Source organism: Quercus robur, chromosome 5 (assembly GCF_932294415.1).
Source record: "Quercus robur chromosome 5, dhQueRobu3.1, whole genome shotgun sequence".
In the NCBI taxonomy this organism is placed as follows: domain Eukaryota; kingdom Viridiplantae; phylum Streptophyta; class Magnoliopsida; order Fagales; family Fagaceae; genus Quercus; species Quercus robur.
Genome location: NC_065538.1, coordinates 41,094,387 through 41,105,152, shown reverse-complemented (window position 1 = coordinate 41,105,152; position 10,766 = coordinate 41,094,387). Strand labels below are relative to the sequence as shown.

General features: G+C 34.5%; 1 long non-coding RNA gene across 1 annotated transcript; it reads left to right on the top strand.

The window, feature by feature from the left end:
- LOC126725943 (uncharacterized) lies at window positions 1–10,509 on the top strand. Its single transcript, XR_007655638.1, has 4 exons — window positions 1–95; window positions 858–1,005; window positions 3,159–3,237; window positions 10,225–10,509. It is a non-coding gene; the product is annotated as an uncharacterized LOC126725943 (long non-coding RNA).
- The last annotated feature ends 257 nt before the right edge of the window (window positions 10,510–10,766 follow it).

The window sequence follows — 10,766 nt, the reverse complement described above, 5'->3', positions numbered from 1 at the left end:
CACCATTTAGGCATGCAGACAGGCAACGAGTAGCGTCGCCATGGCCTACTGAGTCAGTGAAGCGAGTTTTGAGAACCTTTTCGTCTATTTCTCTGGTCAGTATCTCTTGCCTTATCTTTTTTCTTTCCGCTTCAATAAAATTAAACATTTTTTTTTTTTTTTTGGTTTGGGTCAGGAATTCTTAGGGAAACTTTGGCCGCTGTAGTTGGTATTTTTATTAAAATTTCTGTCCTTTCCTTAAGTTTTACAGATTTTTATTTAGGGTTTTAATTTTCCTGTGTCGATTTTGCTAGAATATTAAAAAAAAATTGAGAGGGGTTGTCAAAGATCATATAAAAGTCCGATTTGTGCCCTGATTTGAAATCACCTCATAAACTTGAGAGAGACACACTTGTTTAAATGGTTTTCTGCTTTAAAACTTAATCAGGCTTTTGCTTTATATTAATTTTGTATGCATATATGTATATATATGGTTAAAAAGAGATTTTTGATTTTGAAGGCTTGGGAACCACCAAATAAGGAAAAAAAAGGAATGTGCATCTTTTCAAAGAAGGTGTACTTTTACACAATAATAAGCAGATTGCCTCTGTAGTGCACATGATCACAAAGTGATTATAAATAAAAATCCCAGTGGTTGCAATTGCATTGTGGAGAAGACTATTATGTTTAGCAAATGTATGGGTCTGCCTAACCTAGAGGTTTTTTCTTTCAAATTCTTACAGGGGTAGTCAGTAAGAGGAGGGTGCAGAAATAACGATAATACGGTGGTGGTGGAGTTCTGCCTTTTGTTATTTTCTTTTTTTCAGTTCTGCATTTAAATTGTTGTATGCTCAAGATTCTTAGCTTGGTTAACACAGGAAAGGCAGCGACCAACTTCTCAAGCACCTGTATCTGGTTTGTCTATTGGAGTGTCATCTAGCAGCGCCCCCCTCAACTCCAATTGCTGCTGCTTCTGCTTCTGCTCCGGGTGCAGGTACACCTGGTTTAATGCAAGGACCTGCCCAAGTAAGATATGCTAATGCACCTGGCTTTGTAATTCCTGCACCTTCATTCTCATACAGTGTGCATGCTTCCAAATGCTCCCACTCCTTCTGGAAGCTTGCAACAGTCAGCATCTAGTTCTGTATTTCAATTTGCTGGTTTCAGTATCCATATGCTTGTTAATATGCTATAGAAGACACTATCATGGATTATTTATTGCTGTCGATTTAGTCTCTACTCAGTAATCACCAAGAGTAGTGAATTAGAGATGGGCATAGCAGAATGATTTAGGAAAACTTTTGCACTCCCCATTTCCCCCTCCCCAACAAAAATATCAGTAAAAAAAGAGAAACAAGAGATTAGAGAAACATTGCTATAGGTAGGAATAGGATTTGCGGGGTCATTATGAGTGGTTCTGTGGTATGCCCTGAATACTTTTGTTTAGTGGCCTTAATTGCTGTGTGAACCCCACAATTTCTCTAGAGGTCTTCATGACTGGCACTTTAGTTTTTGGTTGTTCCTCACAACTTCCCACTTCACTAAATTCCCCATTGAAAACAAAATTGAACTACAAAAGGATTACTTTGTGATATTTTATACCTCTAGGCCATTGATCCTTGAAAACGTTTGGTCACGGGTGTAATGGTTTTACCATCCAATTGGTTGGATGATTGTATGACATGCTAAATGTAATAATAAAAGTCCAAACTGATGTTGTTAAAGCCAGATAACTTCTCTATTTAATGATCAATGTTTTTAGGTTGATAAGTTTCACATGCACCCAATGGGGTTTTAAACCCACAACTTCGCCTTCAATCTACTCGTATGGGAGAAGCAAGTGCCATTTGAATTAGAGCTCATTGGCCTTGTTGATGGCTGATTTTGATTAACTGCCTGGCTTGATTCTAACTTAAAGGCTTGACCAAAAATACCTTGCCTAGATTTTGTCCATGTTGTTCCACGTTCAGGTTGCCAACGATTAATAATGTGTTTGGGCCTTCTGTATTTCTGAAACAATCTTTGTTGGCTTCATCAAATGACTGAATTGAATCAGTTAATCAGTATGCCATGTCTATGTTGATAATAAGTGAGGAAGGACTAGACCAATCCACTTGGGATTTTTTTTTCTTTTGTAGAAATAAAGGTCATCATTTGAACAATCCTAAAGAGTAAGTAGTATAAAACATGTCAGATTAAAAGGCCTGACATATATGGAAATTTATGTTCATGAACAGTCCCAAATTTTTTTTTTTTTTAATATAAAATAAGATAGTTTGACTTTCTTTAGGTTCATAGTCATATGGAAATATTGTAATTTTGTTGTTTAAGGGCAGTCTTATATAGATTTGCTTCATGAGTTGTGTTTAGTTGAGTTAAGATTTTGTTGGAATGGATGTCAGTTTTGCAATTTTTTTTTTGATAAGTAGGATCTCAGTTTTGCATAGTCAGTCGTTATGGTCTGTTAGTGTTTTGATAAAATCATGTAATTTGTGTGATTAATCGTATGGTCCCCAGTTGTATACTCCCTGTATACTTGGGTGACTATTTTTTTATGGCAGTAAAAATTACATTACTTATCCAAAATAAAATTGTCTGGTGGGTCAAAATATTGCCTAGTCATTTACAGTAGGTCTTGACTGGTTTAAATTTCTTGTTGGATTTCCTAGCAATTTTGCTTGCTTCCAAGCTTACTATTGCTTGTTGTCTGATGCATATTTTCTTGGGAGTGATCCAAAGAATCTTAGAACACTGAACATGTACAGAACCCCGCTAGATTTGTTGTGGGAGTCTCTTTCTTATGTGGCTTTGAATATAGCCTCCACTCCTGTCCTCTAAATTGGTCATGAGGATGTTGTTTTGTTATTATTGGTTAATTCTGCAAAAAGTCCGACCCATTTTTTATTATTATTTTTGACAATCTTCTTTGACATTTAAGAGCCTAAATACCTGATTTGAATTATAGATTGATCTCTGTAAATTTGGTCCTCTGGCTTTCTGTAAATTTTGGGAAGTGCTGTGATATATTTAGTGCCATATTATTGTTAAGGCCTCTTTAGTTTTTTTTTTACCGGATCTATTTTACTTAACTACTAGAGTTGCTGCAGGTGATCTTTGCTGTCCAAAAGTACATAAAAAATTTTCCTTGTAAAGTTGTGTGGTGTTTTTCTTGTCTTCAGGGTTAATATATTTGGTACTGATTGGGTAATGGTCACAACAAGTGATGGAAAATAATATGACCACAACAACAAAACCAAGGTACAGATTGTTTGTTGAAATTTAAATTTAATGATATTGTAGAATACCATCATCTAAAAGAATAGTTTGGGTGCTTGTTATTGTGCTTTTTTATCTTGTTTTTGTCATCATCATTTTTTCTATTTGATTAATCGGAACAAGATCCTCTCCATTTCAGGGTTCAGATTTCATTTTCTGCATCTAACAATGTATAGACTGCCACGTCATTTAAAATTTTAAATGATGTTGTAGTCTATCTATACACCTTTAGATTTGTAAAATAAAATATGAACCATGAAATGGACGAAATGGATGAACCCTTGAAATGGAGAGATTCCTTTTCCTGATTGATCCTTTCTGCACTTGTGCATGCAGCGCAAAAGTTTTATTCTTTGGTCAACTAGATTCATTGAGATGAAAGTAGTCTCTTTATATGATTTAGATGCCAATACAATAATATGATGCTAAAGTGGGTGCATCATGATCCTTTTGAATGGGATGGGTGATCCCATTTTCCTTGACCAGAATAAATCCATTGATAGACCTGTATTCCATTTCATATGCATTCTTGTTAGTCCTTATTACCTTACTTAAGAATGTTAGACGCCTATTATCACATGCTTTCATGGTTTTTCTTGATGCAGCCTAGCGTTGCATTAATTTCGTGTTTCATTTGCATGGGCTTCTTTTTAATAACTTCTTTTATGAGTGCGTTTGGATACCGTTTATTTTGCTGAAAACTGAAAATTGAAAACTGAAAACAATAAAAAAAATATTTTCCGGTTACTCATTAATGAAATCACTGTGCATTTGCCTAATGGCATTGTTCATGTCCCATGAATAGTGCAAGAGGCGCTGGATTTAAAAAAAAAAAAAACGCAAACGCAGGAATTATAATTTCTATTCAAACACCTTCTATGTTTCAAAATCTCACATGGACATGGCTTGGCTTGGTCAAGGCTCTTCCACCTCTCCTTGGAGCAAGGAATAAGCTGAAACTGAAACTGTCTGCCCCAAGCTTGGGCTAGCACATTGGTGATGGAGGAGCATGGAAGCAACAATGGAAGTCATATAACTGGTGTATCAGAACTGATTGTAATACCCAAGCATTAATTTAGGAGTTCTTTTTTACTTTTCTTTATTGTGAAATGTCTGTCCTGTTGCAGGCAATTCCAAGTTATTCTGCTAGGAGGTCATAGTTTGAACACCATGTGAGGTCTCATTGACCACCTTAAAACTGAAGTGTCATCTCTCTCTCTCTCTCTCTAACCCCCCCCCCCCCCCCCCCCCCAAACACACCACAAAAAAAGCAGCATAGTTTATTTTCATCATTAAAAAGGAACGTGCATCTTTTCAAAGCTTTACCTTTTTGAAGGTGTACTTTTACCAAAAAAAACTGATTAAATAATAATAAGCAGATTGCCTATGTAGTCCAGTGGGAAGTGCACACAATCACAAGGTGATTATAATTTATAAATATCCCAGTGGGGGATTAGTGGTTGCAATTGCATTGTGGAGACTACTATGTTTAACAAATGTATGGGTCTGAATTTGATCCCTGCCTAACCTAGAGATTTTTTCTTTCAAATTCTTACAGGGGTAGTCATAAGAGGAGGAGTAAGGGGTGTAGAAATAACGATCATACGGTGGTGGTGGAGTTCTGCCTTTTGTTATTTTATTTTTTTCAGTTCTGCTTTTGAGTCTCTTGTTCAATAACTAAACATCACTCCTCAAACAATAGATTTTTTTAATTTTTTTGTTTGTATTAGGTTAATATAATCCTCTGCCTGGGGGGCTGTGGCTTGGGGTCTGCATTTAAATTGTTGTATGCTTAAGATTCTTAGCTTGTTGAATTCACTTGTTCTCTTACTTTTGAATATGCTGTTGTTGCTGGTAATTGTGGAATTATTTTCTTTCTAGTTTCAAAATTTGTGTGTATTTGTGTAGTTTTAAGTACTAGTCAGCATGTTTTTTTTTGTGATTGATTTAGTGTTGATATTCTCTTATTTGTGGTGAACTATTGAGTTAACTCCTCTCTAATTCTTTTTTACCTCACTTTTTCTTTCAATATACTGTTCTTTCTAACATGATACTATACAATTCCTTGTTAAGATATATTTTTATAGATTCTGGTTTCTGGATTACTTTGGTTCTCTTCTTGATGTCACTTTTTGCTAACGAGTCTTTCAAGCTTGACACCACGTTCAATCTATTGTGATTCTAACCCTTGCTCAGTTTTTTGTTTTATAGATTTTGGTGCTTGTCTGCTATTTCCTGTCCCTTTTTGTCAGCTTCCACTTTTTAAGGAGTTTGTTGCAGCAAATTTGGCTTCTCACTATGTGCTTTTAGATATTTTAATATACTGTTCCCATAAACATGATATTGGCCCATGTTCATTCAATTCATTTTATGTATTTTTTGGTGCTTGTTAGTTTTTTTGAGATATATGTATGTTGCGGCAAAGTTGGCTTTTCTAGTTTAATTTGGCTCTCTTTTTTTAGGAGCACATATATGTAAAACTTTTCTTTCCCTTATTGCTTACTGGCTGATTATTATGTGTTAAAGAGTTTAAACATTCACTTGGTGCTTGCTGGTAAATGTATAATTGGTGCTTGCATTGTTTGTACTTCAGGCTGCATTTCTCCTGCACTGCCCAGCATGTTTCTCACAACATTTTAGAACTTAAGCTCATCAATATGTTGGAGGTAATTTGTAGAATAGCAGGAGTTTGCCACACTATATGGTTAGTTAGCAAGAACTGGGAAGAAATGAGGAAAATAACATCTCGAGCCTCATAGGCTCAAGTTCGGGGGAAAAATCGAGCCTCAAAGACTTGAGTTCTGATTGCTGAGATGGACAAGTTTTTGCCACATGGAACTTGAGTCTTAAAGACTTGAGTTCCAAAGAAGAAGACGAACGAAGATGGCGATGAAGATGAAGAACCAGAAATGGGAAGAAGAAGTAGAACTGGGGAACTAGAAATGGGAAGAAGAAGCAGAACAAGGGAAGAAGAAGCAGAAGTACCAGATCTGAAAACCTCTCTGGAGAACGTAGATCTGACGAAGAAGAATCACGGGCTGGAGAATGCAGATTCGATGAAGAAGAATCACGGGCTGGAGAACGCAGATTCGACGAAGAAGAATCACAGGCTGAAGGAAAGAAGAACAGGGGAAGAAGAAGCAGCACAGGAAAGTAAATGGTGGAACTTGAGTCTTAAAAACTCGAGTTCCACGTGGATTTTTTTCCACATCCGCTCCCACCACTTACAACTCGAGTTTTAAAAACTTGATTTCTATCTTGGAACTTGAGTTTTAAAAACTCGATTTCTATCTTGGAACTTGAGTTTTAGACACTTGAGATGCTATTTTGCTGAATAGTTTGCAAACTAGAAAACTAACTAAAATATTATAGAAATAAAGCTAAATGGAAAAAGAATTCAATATGTTGCCCCTCTTATGCATTTCTGTGATTTTAATTTAATTAATTTCTTCACTCTCAACATGGTTTTAATTGATTCTGAGTTTAGACTGCATTTGTGCTATTTAAGGCATGTTTTTGTTAATTTCTACATAATCATTTTTTTTAATTTATATTTTATTATTGGAGGTTGGGATTTGTGTTCTCCCAGGCTGCGTTCTTAGAGGTTTTTCTTTTCCAAATTAAAAAAAAAAAAAATTATTGTAATTTAAAGTTGTCCTAAACAGTGTAGCAGGGATTGCGTTTCTCAATTTGCTCATGCGAAAAGTGATTGCCAACATCACTAAGGGTTTGCGCTTCTATACGGTGCGAAAAGTGAACATGTGCTTCTGTATGTGTTCATTATAAAGGGTTTCAAACTTCTTGTTACTTGTATGAGTTTTTCTTGGATTGTTGGACCTTGCTAGGGGATGTTTTGGGGTTTTATGACTCCGTTACTCTAGTTTCCATGTTTAAAAATTTAATGCTGGGCAACGAACTAGGACATTTTTTCCTAGACTTTAAAGGTTTAAATATTGGATAAGATATTTATGAGTTTGAAAAATAATTTTTTAGAGTAACATTGGGTTGAGATCAGAATTCTCTTTGGTTTTCTCAACAATCTCCTATTATTATGCCTTAAAATTTATATATTTATTAGAGATATTTATCATAACCTTTTTGCCGTTGTGTATTTAATTTTATTTACCTTTGATCTTAATTCTCCCATAGTTTGCTCTGTCCTGTTGTTGGCTCATATCTAATTTGAATGCGGTAATCCTCTTATTGGTGGGGCAGTTAGATTAACAGGGATTGTGATCTAAATATGGTTTCCATGAGAAGAATATTACAGGTGTTTTGCCTTTTTGTGTCATGATTGGCATTTGGCTTGAGTTGGGCTTTCTGAGAATTAAATTGCTTTAACTTATTTCTTTGGATGTGCATCATAATTCTTAATCTTGGAATCTACTTGGTTATTTGCGAGTCATTTTTTTGCTGGTAAGTGAATAGATGGCATTTTTTTCGAAGCATGACATCTTTATAAACTTGTGAGGACTGTTTCTTAATTTTGATCTTGATATATCTTCTGGAAGGCAATTGTAATTTGGTTTATTTTATAATTTTTGTTGGTTGTTTACTGGAACAATTTTGTTATCTTCTATTGGATTATGGTTTCAAAAAAATTAAAATCACTTTGTAAACAATAATTGGTGCTTTGTAGTGTCTCTATTTTAGGATTCATATGTGTGTGTTTTAGTAATGCCAGCACTAGTATGCATGTTTGTCCTGCTTCCTCTCTCTAGTGCTATCTATTGCACTTATCACAAGTTTAAGAATTTAAACTTTTCTGCTTTTTGGAGCTTTGTATGATTTCTTGATTCAAATTTGAGCATTGAGTAATATATATATGCCTCTTTTTTAAGGTGCTGATGTTCAATTTATGCACAGACCTTGTTTGGAGTAACATTTGGCTGAGATCAAGTTATTTTTTGGGTTTTCACAACAACTGCGTATAGGTCATTTTCTAGTTATTATGACTTAAAAATTTTGCATTGAATATAGATATTTATCAATAACCTTTTTGCTGCTGCTGTGTATATATTTTCTTTTTGTAATTGTTTCTATATTTTTTTGTATTGGAGCTTGAATTTTGAGTTTTCTTAGCATGCATTATTAGAAGTTACCTAATTCTAGGGTCGATGCATTTGTGGTTCTTTAACTAAGGTTGATTTGATTTTTTTGCTTCTCAATGAAAAATGCTTTCAATTAGTCTTGTTGTTCATTCTTTTCTTTATTTATTTCCGAATAAAAAATTCTTTAATTTAAAACTGTCCTAAAATGTGTTGCTGGTATTTTGTTATTTTCAGTTTACTCTTGTGAGAAGTCATTGCCAATGCCACAAAGGGTTTGCGCTTTCCTGTGGTGCTTGTACAATCGTGTTATTGTCTTGTTTTTGTTTATTTTTTCTTGATTTTAGTTGATCTTGGTTATCCTGTGTTGCTTTGCATGTCCATTTTGGATTGTTACTTATTGTCCATCTGCAGGAAGCAAGATTTTTGTGTTGCTTTGCAGTGGAGTCTGATTTGGCAATAAGCTCTCCTTTCCTACCTTTTTTTTTCTCCTACAATCATTCGAATTTTAAGGATAATGTTTTTGCTCGTTTTAGTTTCTTTCTAATACTTGGGTGTTTTACTGCTTTTCCTAGGTTTTGATTTTGCCTTCTGGTGCGGATTATTTGTTCAAGTCTCACCGAGTGAGTGTTGCTATTTCTATTTGAATTCTTATGCTTTTGTCTTGCTTTCTTATTTAGTTTTTGATCATTTTGTGTGTGGTGGCAATCTTAATATTGAATTCACATGCTAATCCAACAATGCCTCATAGTGGTGTTGGGGGGGGGGGGGGGGGGGTAGTAACATAATAGAGTGTGACCTGAATATGGTTGTTGAGAAAACTCAATAAAGGTTTGGTTTTCTCCTCCCCTAGAATGATTTGGGCTTTATGGGAATTACATGGAAATTGGGAGACATGTCAAGTGTAGAAAAAGGGGAAATTGGGAGGTAAAAAGAAAGATAGAAAGATGGATGGACCTGTTGATGAGGGAAGGCCTCAAATTTGTTTATTACATATGCACAAATATATGTATCTCTAATTGATTATTACTTCAAGGGAGCACAGGGGTTTGGATTATTTATATATATACATATATATTAGAAGTTACCTAATTTGAGTTTTCTTAGCATGCATTACTAGAAGTTACCTAATTCTAGGGTCGATGCATTTGCGGTTCTTTAACTAAGGTTGATTTGATTTTTTTGCTTCTCAATGAAAAATGCTTTCAAGTAGTCTTCTTGTTCATCCTTTTCTTTATTTATTTTTGAATTAAAAATTCTTTAATTTAAAGCTGTCCTAAAATGTGTTGCTGGTATTTTGTTACTTTCAATTTACTCTTATAGTCATTGCCAATGCCACAAAGGGTTTGCACTTTCCTGTGGTGCTTGTACAATTGTGTTATTGTCTTGTTTTTGTTTATTTTTCTTGATTTTAGTTGAACTTGGTTATCCTGTGCTGCTTGCCATGTCCAGGGTAGTAATATAACAGAATGTGACCTGAATATGGTTGTTGAGAAAACTCAATACAGGTTTGGTTTTCTCCTCCCCTAGAATGATTTGGGCTTTATGGGAATTAGTAATTACATGGAAATTGGGAGACGTGTGTCAAGTGTGAAAAAAAAAGGGAAATTGGGAGGTAAAAAGAAAGAAAGAAAGATGGGTGGACCTGTTGACGAGGGAAGGCCCTTTAATTTGTTTATTACATATGCACTTGTGTACTTATACACAAATATATGTATCTCTGATTGATTATTACTTCAAGGGAGCATAGTGGTTTGGATTATTTATATATATATATAAATTATCTATTAATTCTCCTCCCATTTTTGAGATGTTTGTAGCACTTTAAATAATTAAAAATGGACCTATATGACCTTTATTTATTGAATTTTAATTTGTATGGAAAATGTTTAAGTTTTTTCCCTTCTTATACTGATTTCAGGAAAAATTGAAGGAAAGGGAGCGAGAATTGCTGAAAAGAAAGGAAAGAGAAGAACATGAAATGAAGAGGGTGCAGCTGAAAGTTCGTAGTAAGGAGGCAGTTTCATCCTTCCAGGCTTTACTTGTAGAGACAATTAAAGACCTATTGGTGACATATTTTTATCACTAATGATTCCATTCTTGGTTGTGCTGGAATAGGAATGGTTTATGATTACGTTGCATGTTAAGCCATCTGTAGTACTTCGTACAAAAAGGAAAAAAGAAAAAGAAAGAGAAAAAGAAAAAGGGCATCTGTAGACTTTGTATTTTTAAGATCTGTTACAAAATTAAGATTTAGCTTGGGCCATTGACCCTATGGTTATACAAGTGTGACTATTGATTTTCATGAATGACTTGGGATATTTTTGCATCATGTGCAGGAATTTGTTTAAAATAAAACTTATTTCTTATTAAAAAGAAAAATGATTGGTTTTGATAAATTACCATTTGTCCCAAAAGTTTAAATTGTTATAAAGTGGTAAATTGAATCATTTAACCATTATT